The 17,556-nt window shown below is 50.2% G+C and overlaps 1 pseudogene; it reads right to left on the bottom strand.

Moving 5' to 3' along the window:
* Positions 1–1,269: 1,269 nt before the first annotated feature.
* Positions 1,270–17,241, bottom strand: LOC114209232 (ATP synthase peripheral stalk subunit d, mitochondrial pseudogene; annotated as a pseudogene).
* Between the last annotated feature and the right edge of the window lie 315 nt (positions 17,242–17,556).

The following is a 17,556-nucleotide window of genomic DNA, read 5'->3' as shown; positions in this document are numbered from 1 at the left end:
ATCCACTCTTTTTCCATTGTCCAGCTTTTTAAAAAATGTGTTCTGAGAAGTGTTAGTCTCCCAAGATGTTGGGAAGGGTAGGATTTATTGGTCTGTTGGGCGAGGAGGGCCTGTCGTCAGGATGCTGGGCGATTCGTCCAGGTCCCACGGCTGCTGAGTAGTGGGCAGGGGTCCAGGTGCTCATGCCAACGTGGAGCACGGCCCCGCGGCGTCTGTGCAGCCCTGAACACACACTTCTCTGTAGTTCTGTCTGCACGAGGGAAGCTCAGGCGACCGCACACCGGAACGAAATGTCCATCTGCTATCTCCTCTGTCCAGTGCCCCACTTCTGTTGGGAGGGGTCCTCCCCAGCTCCGTGTGTTGCCCACGAATGAGAGTGTGACCCTCTCCTGGCCTCAGTGCTGGGCCCTGGAGGAGACAGTGACACAGCTCGGATCATGAGTGACCTTTCCCAAGTGTTATTTTGGAGAACAAGGAAGAAGGTTTTGCCCTCTGGGTTGCAGGATGTGACTTGGGGTGGGAAAGCTGAAGGCTAGCAGTCTCCCCCCTTGTCTAGTGGACAAAGCCCTACACTCTGCTGTCGATGCACTTGCTATAATTCTGCTTCCTCAACACCATCTCTTCCTTTTAAACGACAGAAACTCTTCATCTGTTGGATGCTATGTGGGGATGTTCGTCCTGGTAGAAAGAAGCATTTTTGGAGGGAGGGTTGATGCTGGTGTTGTCAGAGATCGTGGTGGGGGGTGTTAATCAAGGGGATAACTTTGGTCACAAACAGCTCCCAAATCTGTCAGCTTTGCCAAATCTTAATTCTGCTGGTGGCTGGCCCCCAGGAGCTGAGGGCAGCCCTGACAACCAGCAAGCATATGACAGGATTTCCTCCTCTGTCGGTGCCCGTGGCTCTTGGTCAGGCTGCTCCAAAGGATGAAAAGGTGGACCAGAGTTGGGAGCAGGAAAGCAAAGTTTATTGGGCATTGGTCACATTTATTAAATGATGGAGTCCAAAGCTCCCAGGAAGGAGTGGACTCGAGAGGGCTGACCCTGGACTTTCTAAGTCTAGGGGGTTTTTATGGGCTTGTTGATGGGCTGTTTTGATCTGATGAACCCTCCCTGCACCTGTCAATCAGGTTTTTGTCATCTGTCTATCTTGTGGAAAAGGGTGGAGGGCTCCTTCCAGGCTGGTTGTAAAATCCTTTTTTTCCCCGTATCCTTATTTTTAATGTCCAGCATTTACAATACGAGGGCCAGAGCTTTCTCCCCAACTCAAGTTTATAAATTCTCAGTTGGCTTGTGAGGCCAATAGGGATACTTCTTCTCGTCTAATCTGGTTTCTGGGAAGACTTCATCCAGGTCCTCAATGGTCATCTGATCAAATGGAATTATGTTCCTCATCTTCTCCAGCTCTTTTTCATATTCCTCAATCCTGGCCTTTGAGAGAGACAAAAACTCGGCACAACTTTTCACATCTTCTTTTTCTTCAGCATCCCCCTGAACAGTATATTTATCCTCTGGCACAGGACCCTTCGGGGCATTAAACTTCTTCTCAAAGTCATCTACCAAACCAGCCTTTGCCACATTGGCCTTGTCGTAAGCCCAGTCGATAGCACGTGGTTTCTCAGGGGGAGTAGCCAACCTGGAGGTAAGTGTCTCATTCCAGGATTTCAGGGAGTTAGCAGTGGCCTTCTGGTTTCGGGGTATGATCTCCCCCAAAGCTACCCAGTCAATGGTTTTTAGAGCAGGTTTTCGCGCAGCCCTCTTGAGATCCTTCACCGACCCCGGCGGCCTAGAGTCCCGTAAAATCCTTTGAAGGGTGGTTTCCTCTTAGGGCTTGTTCCTGCCCGCCTTTCTTCCAATCATCCTTCATCAAGAAGACAAGGACCCCGGTCCCAACCACGAGGAGCCGAACTGTACCAGCAACCCCAGGGCGGGAAGAGGACGCGAACCAGACAGGGAGGCCGCCAGGAGCAGAGCACCCGGCATGCAGGGCCCTGTGGCCACCTGTTCCGCGGCACCCTGGGCGGGGGATTCTCAGGCCTGGGCTGACGAGGCGCGAACTCAGGTCTACAGAGTGGCCAGGGGTGGCTCTGTGAGGAGGGGCCGGCCGCTCTGGGAGGGATGACGCCGTCTAATACCCACTTTCCACCCCCGCCCCAGTGGCTGCCACTGAGTCCCGCCCCCTGCGGCCAGGTTCATTTTTAAAGAAAATCCAGAAATCCAAATTTCTATCTGAAATCTCTTGATACTTAAACATTTGACAACTGGTCATTATTTCTCTTTTGTAATCGATTTTAAAAATGCTAAACTTTCTTCAGGCAATAAGAACATGTTTGCAGGTTGCTGATTTGCAATTTTCTTTTAATCACAAAAAGCCCTTAATGCTTTACACATAAACTGGGGGCAGTCTGTCTCCACTGGTCTAGTGACTCGGGAAAACATCTCCAAAGAGCTTTTTATTTTAACGATTTATTTATTTATTTTAGAGAGAGCGTGTGAGTGTTGGGGGGGGCAGGGGCAGAGGGAGAGAGAGAATCTCGAGCAGATTCCCTGCTGAATGCAGAGCCTGATGCAGGGCTCTGTCTCATGACCTTGAGATCATGACCTGAGCTGAAATCAAGAGTCGGATCCTGAACTGACAGAACCACCCAGGCACCCCAACACGGCTTTCTTTAAACGAGTCCTCTCTATGCTTTGAGTCTCAGTCTGTTCTTGAGCGTATTTTCAGGAATTGCTGCTTCGGCACACATGTGCACTGGGTCCCCATATAGATGGCTTGCCCAGACCCCCACTCCCATCAGAGGGCATTAACCTCATGCAAGGAAACCTTGTGAGCCATTTTTACAAAATATGTTCCACAGGGTGCGAGCCCCACAAAGTGCTTTAAAAAGAGGGTGTGTGATCAAATGTGTTATTTTTTCAAGATTCACAATATGCATAAGCACGTGACAGACTCCCAGGAGCTCCACATTGAAAGCAAACAAAAACAGCAGTATCTGTCTCCTTACCTTTAACATGCAGCCTCCCCAAGTTGGTGAACAGAGAGCCCCATTTTCTCACAGTCCTTTCGGCTGTCCTAACTACAAATGGGGGCGTGTTTGCAGAAGCGAACTGTTTATGAGCCTGCCCAGGAATCCACTGCAAGCCTCCCATGGCTGAGCTCCCTTCCTGGGTGGGAGACAAACCTGCCACCCCACTGAGACCGAGGCAATCTGAAGAAAATGCCTATCATTTGAACTTTTAAAAAACCCCAAATAGGGTTCAAACAGAAACACAGAGCAAGACGATGGACTCTTCTGGTGTCCTGGGAACATTAAAGTTACATTCAGTTGAATGGCCTACGTTCTCCTACTAGAAGGCAAAAATTGTCAGGGTAATAAAGAACTAAGGCCCTCTGTATGCTCTGTGCAAGAAACACACTTTATTTATGTATTTATTTATTTTTATATAAAATGAATTCCTTTTTTTGTTGTTTTTGGAATTTTATTTTATTTTATTTTTTATTATTATGTTCAGTTAGCCAGCATATAGTACATCATTAGTTTCTGATGTAGTGTTCAGTGATTCGTCAGTTGCGTATAACACCCAGTGCCCATCACATCACGTGCCCTCCTTAGTGCCCATCACCTGCCTACCCCGCCCCCCACCCCCTCCCTTCTGTAACCCTGTTTATTTCCCAGAGTCCAGAGTCTCCCGTGGTTTGTCTCCCTCTCTGATTTCTTCCCAGTTTTCCCTCCCTTCTGTGGTCCTCTGTGCTCTTCCTTATATTCCTTAAAAAAAAAAAGTACTTTTTTAACTAATTAATTAATTGATTTATTTATTTATTGAGAGAGAGAGAGAAAACAAGCATGTTGGGGGCAGAGGGAGAGGGAGAAGCAGGCTCCCCGCGGAGCAGGGAGCCCGGTGCGGGGCTCGACCCCAGGACCCCGGGACCGTGACCTGAGCCGAAGGCAGACGCTTCACCGACTGAGCCGCCCAGGCGCCCCGAGAAACACACTTTAAACATAAAGATGCAAATAGATTAGAAGCACAGAGATGGAGGAAGATACGCCGTGCAAACAGGAATCACAGAAAAGCGGAATATAGCTATATTAATAGCCCAAAAGCAGATGTGCCTAATAATAGCTCCAAAACAGATGAAGCAAAACTGACATCTGAAAGAACTGAGCGAATCTACAATTATAGCTCTCGGTAACTGCTCAACAGAGAAACAGTAAGGACACAAAGGTTTGAGAAACACCGCCAACCTGCTTCACCAGCTGACCTTTACAGGGCGTCATAATCACTCATGGATTAAGGTAGACAGCCTTCCAGGCTGTAAAACAGGTCTCAATAAATTTAAAAGGGGTTGAAATCATACAAAATGTGTTTTCTGACCACAAGAGAATTAAATTAGAAACCAGTAACACAAAGATAGCCGGGAAATCTCCAAATATCTGGAAATTAAGCAACACATTTCTAACTAACCCGTGGATCAAAAAAAAAAAAAAAAAAAAGATCAGAAAGTGCCTTAGCTTCCTGGGGCTGCTGTGACAAATTACCTCAAACTGGGGGGTTTAAACAACAGAACTTTATTCTCTCAGAGTCGTGGAGGCCGGAAGTCCGTAATCCGTTTTAATAGACTGAAACCAGGGTGCAGTGGAGTGGTGCTTGACCGAGGCTCCTGGGGAGCATCCTTCCTGCCTCTTGCAGTTCCTGGGGGCTCCGGGGGTGCGGTGGGGGTGAGCATCCCTCCTGCCCGCCTCACGTTGTCCTCTGTGCTCGTCTCTGTCGAAACCCCCCTGCCTCTTTTGCAAGGATGCACGTAGCCCACTTGGAGAGTCCAGGATAAAATCCCCTCACAGGACCCTCAACACAATTACATCTTTGCCATGTAAGGGGATATTCACGGGTTCCGGGGATGAGGATGTGGACATATTTTGGAGCCACCATTCAACCCACTGCACACACAAAGGAAAATGGAAAGTATTTTGAATGATAATGAAAACACAAAATATCAAAACATTGGGATGCAGCTAAAGTTGTAAGTAGAGGGAAATTCATAGTTCTGAATGTTTATATCATAAAAGAAGAAAGGTATAAAATCAGTGGCTAAGCTCCCACATTAAAGAACAAAACAAACCTAAGTACGTGGAAGGAAATAATAAAATAAGGGAAGAAATTTAGGAAATGGAAAATGAAAACGTAATAAAGAAAATGAATAAAACCTGAAGCTGATTCTTTGAAACAGTCAATAAAATTGATGAGCTTCTAGATTGATCAGGGAAAACAGAAATTACCAGTATCAGGAATAAGAGCGTGAACATTCCTACAGATGCTGCAGACATGAAATGATAAGAAATGTCATGAACAAGGATGCCAACAGATCTGACAACTTAGATGACATTGACACATTCTCTGAAAGACACAAACCATCACTGCTGACACAATAATACATTCAAGAAAAAAGAATAACCTTATATCTAACAGAGAAACTGAACTTGAAAGAAAAATAGAGAGAACTCCGGATGGTTCCAATGGTGAGTTCTAACAGACACTTGGGGAAAAAAGTTACTAACCGTACACAAACTCTTACCAGAAAGCAAGCAAGGACCAACACTTCCCAGCTCACTTCCTGGGGCGGGCACTCAGCTCGTCCTAAATCCAGACAACCCATTATAAGACAATAAAATTACAAAATAATATCTCTCGTGAACATAAATGATTAGCAAATTGAATCCAGAAATATACAAAAAGGATAGTATATCATGGTTATAGTGAGCTGAATTGTAGCCCCTAAAATGATTTGCTGAAATTCTAACTCCAGGTACCTGTGCATGTGCCCATATTTGGAAATAGAGTCTCTGCGGGTATAATTAGTTAAATTATGACAAGATCATCCTGGATTAGTGTGGGCCCACAGTCCCATGTGATTGGCATCCCAGCAAGAACATCAGAAGACAGGCAGAGAAGAGTGTGTCTCGAGAAGACAGACGCACAGAGAGAGAACACCAACAGACGCAGAGGTTATAAACCCAGGAGCAGCAAGGTTGCTGGCCACCCCCAGAATGTGGAGATGCTGAGGAAGCGTCCTTCCCTAGAGCCTTTGGAGAGAGCATGGCCCGACCCACCCCCTGATCTCAGACTTCTGGCCTCCGGAACTGTGAGAGAGCATATTTCTGCTCTTCCTGTTAATGGTACTCAGGAAACCAACACGGTGATCAGTGGGGTTCGTTCCGGGACTGCAAATCTGGTTTATTATATGAAAAGCCAAGAATGTAATTCAACCTATTAACAGAACAGAGGAGAAAACATAATCATTTCAACAGGTCTAGAAAAACACTTAACATACATAATTAAATAAATAAATATACCTCGGCAAACTAGAAATAAAAGGGATTTTTCTATTCTGATTAGGGGCATTTACCAAAAGCCTAAAGCTAATATACTTCCTACTGGAAGACTTACACTCTGTCCTAAGACTGTGAACAAGGGGAGGGTATGTGTTCTCACTTTTCCTATGCAACCTTATAGTAGCCAGTGAAACTAGCCAAGGAAAGAAATACAAGACATATATATTGGTAAGGCAGACGAAAATTTGTCTTTATTTGCCAATGCCGTGACTTAAGTATGCAGAAAATTCTAAGGAATTGCCAGAAAAACTTCTAGATCGCTGAAGTAATTTAGCAAGACTGCAGAATATACGGCAAATATAACAACAACAAAACTTCCATGGCATCCCACGTACTATCGATGCAAAAACTGGAAAAAGAAATTTAAAAAAATTTAAATAGTATAAAACACATGTTTAAGGAGAAACTTAACAAATAACTGCAAGATAAAAAATTCACTGAAGGGGCGCCTGGCTGGCTCAGTTGGTAGAGTGTGCGACTCTTGATCTCAGGGCTGTGAGTTCAAGCCCCACGTTGGGGGTAGAGATGACTTAAAAATAAAATCTTTAAAAAAATACACTGAAAATCCAATACTTCCTGAGAGAAAGTATAGAAGACCTAACTAAAAGGAGATCATGTCCATGGACTGGACAGTAAATATTGCTAAAATGTTAGTTCTCCCCAAACTGATCGATAGATCCAACACACCATACATAGAGACACGTGCACCCCTCCAGGCACCCAGCTGATGATTCGATCCATGAGGCCGTGAGGCAGCGGGGAACCTGGAAACACTCTCACAGCCCCCATGGGACTCTGAAGCACATCAAGGGCTTCAGGAACAATTGTTGAGAAAACTGGCAATGCTGAATCAGAAACAGGGATGTCCTGTTTAAGGTGTAAGATCGCCTCCTCACGAATTCTTGAAATTTAAGACGTAAACAACAGGGCTGCCATTGCTCGAGATTGGAATTACTACAGAATTTCCAAAAAGGGTGTTTTTTTCCTTCCTTGTCTTTCTCCACCCTGCCCAGGCCTTCAGGGGCACAGGCTAGAGCCAGTCAACACAGAAAACCAGGGACAGAATGAGTCGCTCTGGGAACGATGCGGGCAGAGAACACGGCGTGGGACTTGTGAGCTGCAGCTGGGCCACTGCCAATCACTGTGGTGGAGTCTAGGTGTGTCGTTGAGGGTGATTGTAGTCTTAAATAGTTAGGGAATACTTACACAGTCACGTGAACTGATACATTACTGGGCTTAGGAACCACAGGATGGATTGTCCCGGTGCACTAGGAACAGACGTTTCTCAAAGTTACAGTTTGGAAGTAGAACAGACCCCCTCCAGCCAGGCATGCTGGAGTCAATGAACAGAAGATGACATCTTAAGAACATGACTTCACTCTCCGCCAATCACCGGATGCCACTCCACCTGAAGACCCTGACTCTAATTCTCACCTTTTAAAAACCCTCCCTTGGAAGCCATCGGGGAGTTCGGGATTTTGAGCATCAGCTCCCTGTCCTCTGGGATGGCGCCACACCAATAAATAGCCTATCTTTCTTCAGTGCAAAAGCTCCGTGTCAGTTTTTTCATCGGCTTGCCACGCATCAGGCAGGTGAACTCCTGTTTGGTTCAGTTCTAAAAACCGAGCAGAACTGCCTGCCCCGGTAGGTGATGGCACGGAGGCCGATGTGACAGACTGATTGAAGGAAGACATGCAAAGTCAGTCCCTGGGACCAGTCTGCACAAGGCGAAGCATGTCCCAACTTTGCTGGCAAATTCTGTTTGCAAGGACAAGACTGCTCCCAGGATGCAGGGAGATACACAACCCCTCAAGCAGTACAGAGAACAAAGTGCTGGTGACAGTCACCGCCCACGGGCGTGAGCGTCTTGCTGCTTTGACTCACACATACCGAGGACTATTTCAAGAGGGTGGCATTCCTTGATTCCTTCCCACTTTATTGTTCTGAGAGATTAAATCCATACTTTGTTCCCTGCTCCACAACCTGAGAAAATTTTAACTCCGCATTATGTAAATACGAAGCACAACCGGGTATTCCTAATTGGACAGTCTCGTGTCCCCGACCCCGGGCCCAGGGCAGCTTCTCTCAGGGGAGGCACAATGCCGCTCATCAGCAGGGCCAATTATGCATGCGTCGCCTGCAGACACAGCCAGCCCGGGGACAAAGGAGTGCCGCCCGCCTGCATCCTGCTTTTGTGGCCGCCAGCCATCTTTTGTGGTGTGGCCTGGGAAAAATCTGAAGGAGCCGCCCCGCTGCAGAAACCCCTGTTGGAGAAAGAGGGGGCCCTCCTTCCACCTGGCTCTGAGCGCACAGCGCAGCCGCGGCCCATCTTATTTCCTAGGCAACCGGAGGCCGGGAAACAAGATGCCACAGGGGATGGGTTCCATATCAGGAAAGTGAGGTTGGGAAGCTAAGGAGGGAGGCTGCCCAACAAAACGTCATGGCTGACAACCATCTGAGAGGGAGGGAGGAGAGCCCCCCCCCCCGCCCCCACCGCCGCCGCCTCCTCCAGGAAGGCAGAGGCCGCTGCTGTGGGCTGCAGGGATGCGGCCCCTGCTCTCTGCTCCTTTCTCTGCCTGCTGGTTGAATGATGGACCTAATTGTAAACCCCTGAGTCATTGCGGTGAGCCAGCCAGGGTTGATTAAATAACAAAATCATTAAAACTGACAAGGGGCAGCAACCTTCAAAAACATGAAATCTGTGTGATAAATGGAGCAAAAAAAAAAACAAAACACAGTCATTTGGGCACAGAGCTGAATAATAACATGCCACTGTATAGACACGAATTGGAAATAGATTTTGAGCTAAGAAGCTCAGCAGGCACTGGGTGCTTGTTGGAGGCTGTCAAAGGTCAGCAATTCAAATAAAACTGATAGCGCCCAGGGTCTGTCCGCGGTTGCCCACCTCCCCAGTGCCCTCCGCTAAGAGGCCCCGCCTGCCTTCCAGCATCCTCTCTGCGTCCAGACTCGGATCCACCCTGAGCATCAGCCTCCCCCTCCTGATACAGCCTCTGCCTCCATGCACAGCGCTGCCTGACAGACAAGACAGACATTTAAAAACCGGTCATGTCTTGGATTAGCGTGGCTTTGAGGCACGAGACAGACGAATTATTTCCTGCCTCTCGGAGTGCTCTGCTTCAGGCGTGGGTGGGAGATTGAAGCGGAGGAAGGGGAGGAAGACGGGGTGCTTCCAGGGAGGGACGCAACAGCAGACAAAACCCCTCGGGAGCGGAGGGACCTCTGGCTGCCAACACCCAGCCGCCGCCACCAACAGTCAGAAAGCAAGGGTTGCATGAACTCATTTTGCACTTGTACAATTTAGGAAAATATATGTATTATGAATTTTAGGCACTAATACAGGTAGATAATTGCTATAATCTGAAAAAAAAAAACTGCTTCCCATTGGGGGAAAAGGCGTTTGAGGTTCTTTCCACCAACCTCTGGACCTCATGTCGGTAGAATGAACAAAGAAATGACGTCCTCCACCTAAGCCAGCTTAAGGCTCTTGGATGTTTTCAAACCCTGCTTGTAAATAAATGTCCTACTAAACTGGAAGCCCCAGGAGGACTAAGCTGGTCTGTTTTGCTTGCCAGGAGATAGCCAGCCCGGCGTACAGTAAACACTCCATCAATATCTGTCCTACAAAAAGTGACGGCACTCTGCAACATGAATCCTCTAGACTTGGCCGTCTTTCCAGCCACTCCCGTAAAGCGGGTTCTGAAGCGCCCTCCATGCGTCTACCGGCTGGCGGCACAATGGTTGCTGAGCGAGCACACGCTCTGGTCTAGACCAGCAGGGAGAAGGAGGCCGTGAGCCTGGGCAGTACCCGGGAGGAGGAAGGACGTTCTCGGTCTGATGGGGGCTCCGGAGACCAGCATCTGAAGGGCAGAGCCAGCTCCATAGCGAGTCAGGTCATTCCTCCAGGCAGAGAGTTCTGCTCTCAAAGTCCCACCAACAAATGACACACAGGTTTTGAGGAGCTGGGGCATCTGCCCGACTATTTTCAGCTCTCATTAATAACTTGTTATAAACTGACTGCTAAGGAGTTTATAGTAATCCTTCCTGATTCTGCTTTAGGGATTCTGCTCTTCATTTCATGGGGAGTTTGCTGAGAGCAGAGAGAGCCTACAAGAGGTCATGGGGTCCGTCTACACCTCATAGGAGCTGCCTTACATTTTTAGGAAGGGGGAGCAGAGTTCCCCCTGTCTCGGTCATGCTTTGTTAGTATCCATCTCCTTTTGTGAATATAAAACCTTTTGTTCCATCTGCATGTAGAAAACCAGTTTCTCTCCATCTTCGGTTCCTTTCCGCCCTGGTGTGTTCACTTCGGAGGTCAGTAATGCTGCCTGGGGTACCCCCTCTCCACCCACCATCCCCTCCGGCTGCAGCCAGCCTCCTCAGATCCCAGGGGGTGCCACTCCCCGACATGTGCATCTTGTGATGGATGCCATCTCCTGGCTGGACCGGAGGCTGGACTTGGTGCCAGCACCTAGCACGGAGCCTGAAACCTAAGTCTAGCACATACCTGTTGCACAAAGAAAAAATGCTGCAAATTTTACTTCCGCGTGACACTGTAGGGAAGATTTTGTTTGCTTTTCTTATTTGTGGCACATACTTATAAAAATTAGCTGGACTTTTGCTTGGCCTTTTGCTGTACAGTGTACCTTCTTCCATTGGCATTTAATACAATGTTTTAGATGGTCTCTAGGCTCCCTGTGGGCTTCTAGTTTTAAATATTTTGCCATAATTTCCCCCAACTAATAACCATGACGGTTTCCCTGACATGCAGTCTTGCAAATTTTATTTCTGCTTCTGTTCCTCTTTTGGGAGATGACAGCCTGGAGCACCTTAATTATTGAAGATTCTCTTTCTCATGCAAATTTCATTATTTTGCAGAAATACTGATATTTTCTTAATGCCTCAGCAATCTAGAAGAGCCGTGTAGCCCTGCTGTCGTTGATGATGGCCAAGTGGGTGTGGAGGGGAGGTGGGCTCAGTGACCCCGAGAAGCTGGGACACCACGGTCTCAGAGAGAAATCCCCAGCAAGTCAACATGCAGTCTCTCTTGCCAGGTCTCCGCAGATGGGCCAAGTGGCCCAGGATTCTCCCACCACCCCAGCGCGGCCGCCCCGGCACGTCCACCTGAGACCTCAAAAGGCATGGGCTGGTCTGCACTGTCTTTGTGGCGCCGTGCTGGGCTGCACGCAACCGAGGAGGCTTTGCCAGGAAGGAGGCGGGCAGGGACTGAGGGGAGAAGTAACTAGCTGAACTCCGGGGAAGCGGGAAGCTGGCCGGGGCTGCACCTGACACGGTGTCTTGCTTTGGGAAGCAGAGTCTTACAGAATGGAAGCTCCCCTGTGGGGCAGTGGCGGGGAATACCTGACTCACTGCTCTGTTGCCTCAACTGGATGGTCTTCTGGGAATATTAGGATGCCCTAGGGTGGCCTGCACCCCTAGCATTTATAAGCTAAACCACCCCTGAAAGACACGAGTGGTTCTTGTGTCTCTCAAGTACAGGGCATCTAGATGATGAAAGCACTCATTCTTGATAAGAGGTGACTGACAGTTTTTATAAGAGAAACGTGGAAGGTGGTAAAGCTGAGTAAAGTGAATGCATGTTTGTGTGTACATGTACAATGATGTACACATATATGCACACAAACACACATGAGCACACACGTGCATCTGTTAATACATACTCACAGAAGAAAAGAGCATTAACATAACATAAGGGCCCCAAAACTGCTAACTTAACAGCACAGATGGTATATGGAAAATCTCATGTTCTCACTTTGTTATATTAGAAACACAGTCATGGCTCTGTGGTTGATAATCTCACACAATCTGCTTTATTTCCACCATTTCTATGGGTTGTCAGAAAATGCCCTTCCGTGTCACTCTGCGTGCAGTAAGCCATTCCCACTGTCTGGGGTTCGGGGGTGCGCTCGCTGTATGCCAAGCCATCCATCTGGAGACGGATGGTAAAGAAATTTAATTTATGAACATCCTGTACTCCAGAAAGTCATGGGTCCTTCAGAAATCAGTCCACCTAGCTTCTGCTCCGAACACTATTACTTCTGTGACAATTTACGGAAGCCTTCAGTGTCTATTCACTAACCACTAAAATAAAGATACGGCCAGCTCTAGCTACCATCTGATTATCGGTTATTGGGAATTATTTAGGAGACACATGGGACAACACCCTGAGACAAGCAGAGACACCCCACCACGACTGTGCTCCGGGGTGGCGGAGTCAGAGGGCCCGGTCAGGGGGCGCGGTCAGAGGGCGCGGTCAGGGGGCGTGGGCAGAGGGCATAAACAGGGCGTGGTCAGGGGGTGTGGTCGGGGGCGCGGTCAGGGGGCGTGGGCAGAGGGCATAAACAGGGCGTGGTCAGGGGGTGTGGTCGGGGGCGCGGTCAGAGTGCGCGGACCACCGCAAGGCAAGGAGCTCCCGCTCTTTCTCTCCACCTGACTCTTCCGTGAGCCCAGCGCGGGTCCTTCAAGAACCGCGGTCTCGTTATCTGAGACATGGGCAAGCTGAGCAGATGCTCTATGAGCACAGAGCTTGGCCCCAAAGCCAGTCTGGCATTGCAGAGCCTATGTGAGCTGGTCCGAATTCCATACACGTTCTGCTGTGGTTTCTTGCACCCTGAACTACCGTCATATATGGTACATACACGCGTCTCAGTGTGTGCTGGACTGAGTCGCACCCTAAATTGTTGGCTGCTTATGAGAGCGGCAAGTCACCACGTAGGAGAAGAAATAGAAGGAACCCGAAGGCCAGGGCCGCCTCCCAGACCCTCCCCCCCACAGCAGCGCTCCACCCGCCTCTGGCTGCAGGGGGGGCCTCCACTGATGTCTCCAGCAGGTGTCTGTGTAGGGCACGGGATCTTCACGTTGTGTTCCAGTTGCTGGTGATTTTTTAGAACACAGTACATTTTCTTATGAAAGCCAGGGTTTGCTCCCCAGACGGAGACCTTGTCCCAGGACAGCATTTCCTGCCCCCGTCACCACACAGAACCTCACTTCACACGTGGCGAAGAGCACACCTTTCCAGAACGCTCTCCACTCAGCCATCCTAGTGAAATTCAGGGGCAGTCATGTCCCATGGGGAGCCAACCAGGACCTGCCCTCCTCAGGAGCCACCCTCACTGCTGTGCGGATTAGAACAAAAGACTGGGGTAGAATCATATATGGTGAGGTCAGGGGACTTGTGGCTTTAAAAGCACAGTAAACAAGTGCAAATATAATGGACTGGTTGTAGAATGAGCTACAGTTTGCAGAGCACACACATCACCATGGTTTGAATCTTTGTGCCCCTCCAAATTCATAAGTTGAAAAGCTAACCCCCAAGATGAGTATTGGCAGTGGGTTCTCTGGGAGGTGATCGGGTCATGAGGGTGTGGCCCTCCCGAATGGGACTAGAGCCTGATAAAGGAGGCCCCGGGAGCTCCCTGCCCCCGTACTCTGAGAGCAGGGAGCGAGAAGACCGCTGCCTGTCCCCAGAAGAGGGCGCTCACCCCAGCGTGCTGGCGCCCTGCCCCGGGCTGTGAGGGTGAGGTTCTGCTGTGCGAAGTTGCCTGGCCTGTGTGACTGTTAGGGCAGCGGGTTGTTCCGTTCGGCCCGCGTGCCTGTGACTCAAGTCTCCATCTGCCTGGAGCACAAGCATCACTTCTGCGTCACACAGATGGGAACCCGTTACCTGAGTTGTCTCCCCACGTGCAGCTTGGAGGTGGGGATGCGGTGGGCCCGCGAGGGCTCTGACTGCAAGCGACGACAGACTCCGGCTGCCCCGGCATGAAGGGCATTTCCAGGGCGACTGCACAGGCTCTAAGGAACGGGACGGCGAGGTCAGAAAGCACAGGAACTGGGTCACTCCCAGCACCGCGTGTCAACTCCTTACGGACACTGACACCGGGACACAGAAACATCAGCAATTTTCTTCAGTCTTCGAGTCACATTCCAGGGGGAGACCAGGGGTCGGCCCCTTCCTGGCCTTGGGGCAGGCAATGTGCTCGACAGCCAATCCCACCGAAATGTATTTAAACCTTACAGAGAATGACAAACCTTTCTTTTTCTTTTTCTTTTTTGGTTTCCCACTTTCTCTTAAAATTGATATTGTGATTTTTTTTTCCCTATTTACTTGGATGAAATTTGGACAAATCCCAGGATTTTTCCGGTCAGTCTCAAGCTCTAAAATGTCCTTCATTTTTAATCACAAACATAGCCTGCTTAGCTATTAAGAAGCCCAGCCCGTCTAGTCATCACCTTTTCACTCTTGATTTAAAGTAGGAATCTCGGCCAAGAAAGGGGAGATGGTCATTTCTCACATCTTAGCCAGACGTTTCTCTTCCATCCCGCCCTGTACGTGGCGGTCTACCCCGCTTCTGGGGCGGGGCTCGGAGCATAGGTGGCGCAGAGAGAGTGGAGGTCTCATGAGGCCGAGGCGGTGGTCTGGCCCGAGGCTCCGTGTGCTGGCAGGGGAACCGTCCCTTTCCTGGTCTCTGCGGAGGCCTCTGTGCTCTGCACCGTGGGGATCTCTTGTCTGCCACGTCCTCCTCAGCCCCGGGCCCCTCAAAGGATGTGTCCAAGTCCTCACCCTTACTACTTGTGAATATGGCCTCATTGGAAAAAGGGTCTTTGCAGTTGGATTTAAGGATCCCAGGATGAGGTCTCCCCGGATGTAGGGTGGGCTCTAAATCCAATAGCCAGCGTCCTAAAACAGAAAGGAGGGGAAGATGCGAGGCAAGGATACTCCCGGAAGGAGGCCCATGGAGACGGAGGCAGAGGTGGGAGCCAGGCGGCCCGCCCCCGCCAAGGCCTGGTGGTCCCAGCAGGGACGTGAGAGGCAGCAGGGCTCCTCCCCAGAGCCTTCCGAGGCAGCGGGCCCTGCTGACGCCTTGATTTCAGACCCTGGCCTCCAGACCCAAGAGGGGCATGCTCCCCTCGTTGCAAGCCTCGGGGCTGTGGTGATTTCTGTGGCAGCCCCAGGAGACCGATGGGGCCCCCAGGACGCAGACAGCGGTTCCTCCATCTCACGGCTGACACGGCAAACACGGTCCCCCCACACACAGCCCTCATACACACAAGCAGTTTGTTAACACCCAGAGGTCAGAAAACCTTGGAGGTCCTCGTAGATCCTGGGAAGGTGGCTGCCCCCCAGAGCCATTTCTGGAGTCCTGAGCCACCCCTTCTCCCCCAAGTTTTCTGGGAGGGATCAGACAGGAGCCCACTGCCATCCGTAGGCTACAGGGAACAATGCAGAGCTCCCTAAGGCTGTTCTCGAAGCCGGGTCCCTGAATTGAGATGGAGGAAGAAACACCTGCCGCCTGCACAGCGCCCCCCCCCCAAGGAGGAGGGAAGTCCCATCCTCAGTTCTTCGCAGTGCAGGGAGGAGAACAAGGTTTTGGGGGGCTATGGTTAAGGGAAGAGTTCCAGGAACAAGTATGGTTACGTTACTAAGTTTGCAGGAAGGTAGCTGGAGCCGACACAATATTCCGGGACGGGGGCTATGCAAGTCACCGGGTAGATGTTTCCTCTCTGCATTTTATTTAATTTATTTATTTTTAAAGATTATTAATTTGTTTGTCAGAGAGAGAGAGAGCACAAGCAGGGGGAGCGGCAGACAGAGAGGGAAGCAGGGTCCCCGCTGAGCAGGGAGCCCGATGAGGGACTCGATCCCAGGATCCTGGGATCATGACCTGAGCAGAAGGCAGACGCTTCACCGACTGAGCCGCCCAGGCGTTCCCCCACCTGCATTTTAATTTAGAGTCTGAGCTAGATGGAGCTAGAATTAAATGAAAGTCTTTCATCAAATATTATTTTCAAAATAGGCAGGGAAGATGATGAACAGATTGCTGTCAGCTCCACCGGCAGCTTCATTAGCACAGTCCCCGTGATGGCGGTCAGACGCCCGCCAGTCACCAGCTCCGCCAGCACCCCGCCTGCCCGCTGACCTTGCAAGCCCCAACTTGGTTGGAAAAGGAGGTCAAGCAAAGAAGGAGCTTAAAGGCAGGGTGTCAAACTGCATTAACTCACCCCAGAAGATTCAGGGACTACAGTCTGGAAACTCTAATTTGCAAGAGAAATGATGTGGTGCTGTTGACTTCCACTTAAGAACAAGGGAGCGCTTCCCTTGCAGGGATGAAGGTCCTCCCGGCCCAGGCCGTGTGTCACCCAGCTCGTGGCACCTAGAAATCAGGTGGGTCCTGACCTGTCCCTGACTCTCAGGAGCCGCCAGGGTGAGCTGTGGGGAAGGAGGAGGTCAGACCACTGGCAGCTGAGTTCTTGGTCGGGACCCTGAGGTTCCGGCTGTAGAGCACAGCCAGAAACAGTGACAGGAGCCAAGAGGTGACCACCAGCGTCCTGGGCAGAAGGGTCAGACAGGCAAGGTGTCCCCCCTGAGCCTCAGCCCTGCTCTTCCGCACCCTTCCCCTCGGGCCCCCCAAGGACACCTATGTTGCCCGGGGCTCAGTGTCTCTGGACCTCAGCATTGTCACCAGGAAGGATGGTGACGACATGCCCATTTCACAGTGCATGCGCTTGGAAGCTGAAATAGTTGTGGCCAGAAATATGGCTCATAAGCCATGAGGCCCCGCACACACGCTAGTCAGAGATTTGCATGTGCTGTGCGTGTGCTCAGCTGGGGCCACCGCTGGGGGAACCCAACCCCCCAGACCAGGGGCCCGAGCCCAGGAGCAGGGCTCCTCACCGTCTGCAGGCGGGTTCTCCGGAAGCCTCGCTCGCTCGAAGACCCATCCTCCCCTGTCTTCACGTTGTCTTCCTTCTGTGAACGTTTGTCCCAATTTTCCCTTTCTATGATTCGTATTGGATCAGGGCCACCCAAGGACCTCATTTTAGCTTGATTACCAGTGTAAAGACCCTATTTCCAAATAAGGTGAGGTCCTGGGGGGTTAGAGCTTCGACATGGGAATTTCGGGAGACATAAGTCAACCTGTAACAGAACGGACATGCCCAGCAATGCGCATGGTTTCATGTCTTCTTTCCAAGAACTGGAAGTCACTGCCTCCCTGGACAGTCGTGGCTCTCAATCTTGGCTTTTGTTAGAACAGTTCACGGTGATTTTTTAAAAAATCCTGGTGCACAGGCCACACTCAGCTCAGCCAGGTCGGAAGACTTGGGAGTGGGGTCCAGCCTGGGCCAGTGTCAG

This window comes from Eumetopias jubatus, unplaced genomic scaffold (genome assembly GCF_037043125.1).
Source record: "Eumetopias jubatus isolate StellerSeaLion01/CBP00866 unplaced genomic scaffold, mEumJub1_p1.0 scaffold_6, whole genome shotgun sequence".
In the NCBI taxonomy this organism is placed as follows: domain Eukaryota; kingdom Metazoa; phylum Chordata; class Mammalia; order Carnivora; family Otariidae; genus Eumetopias; species Eumetopias jubatus.
Note: the sequence above shows the minus strand (reverse complement) of the source record. Positions and strands in the feature narration are given on the sequence as shown.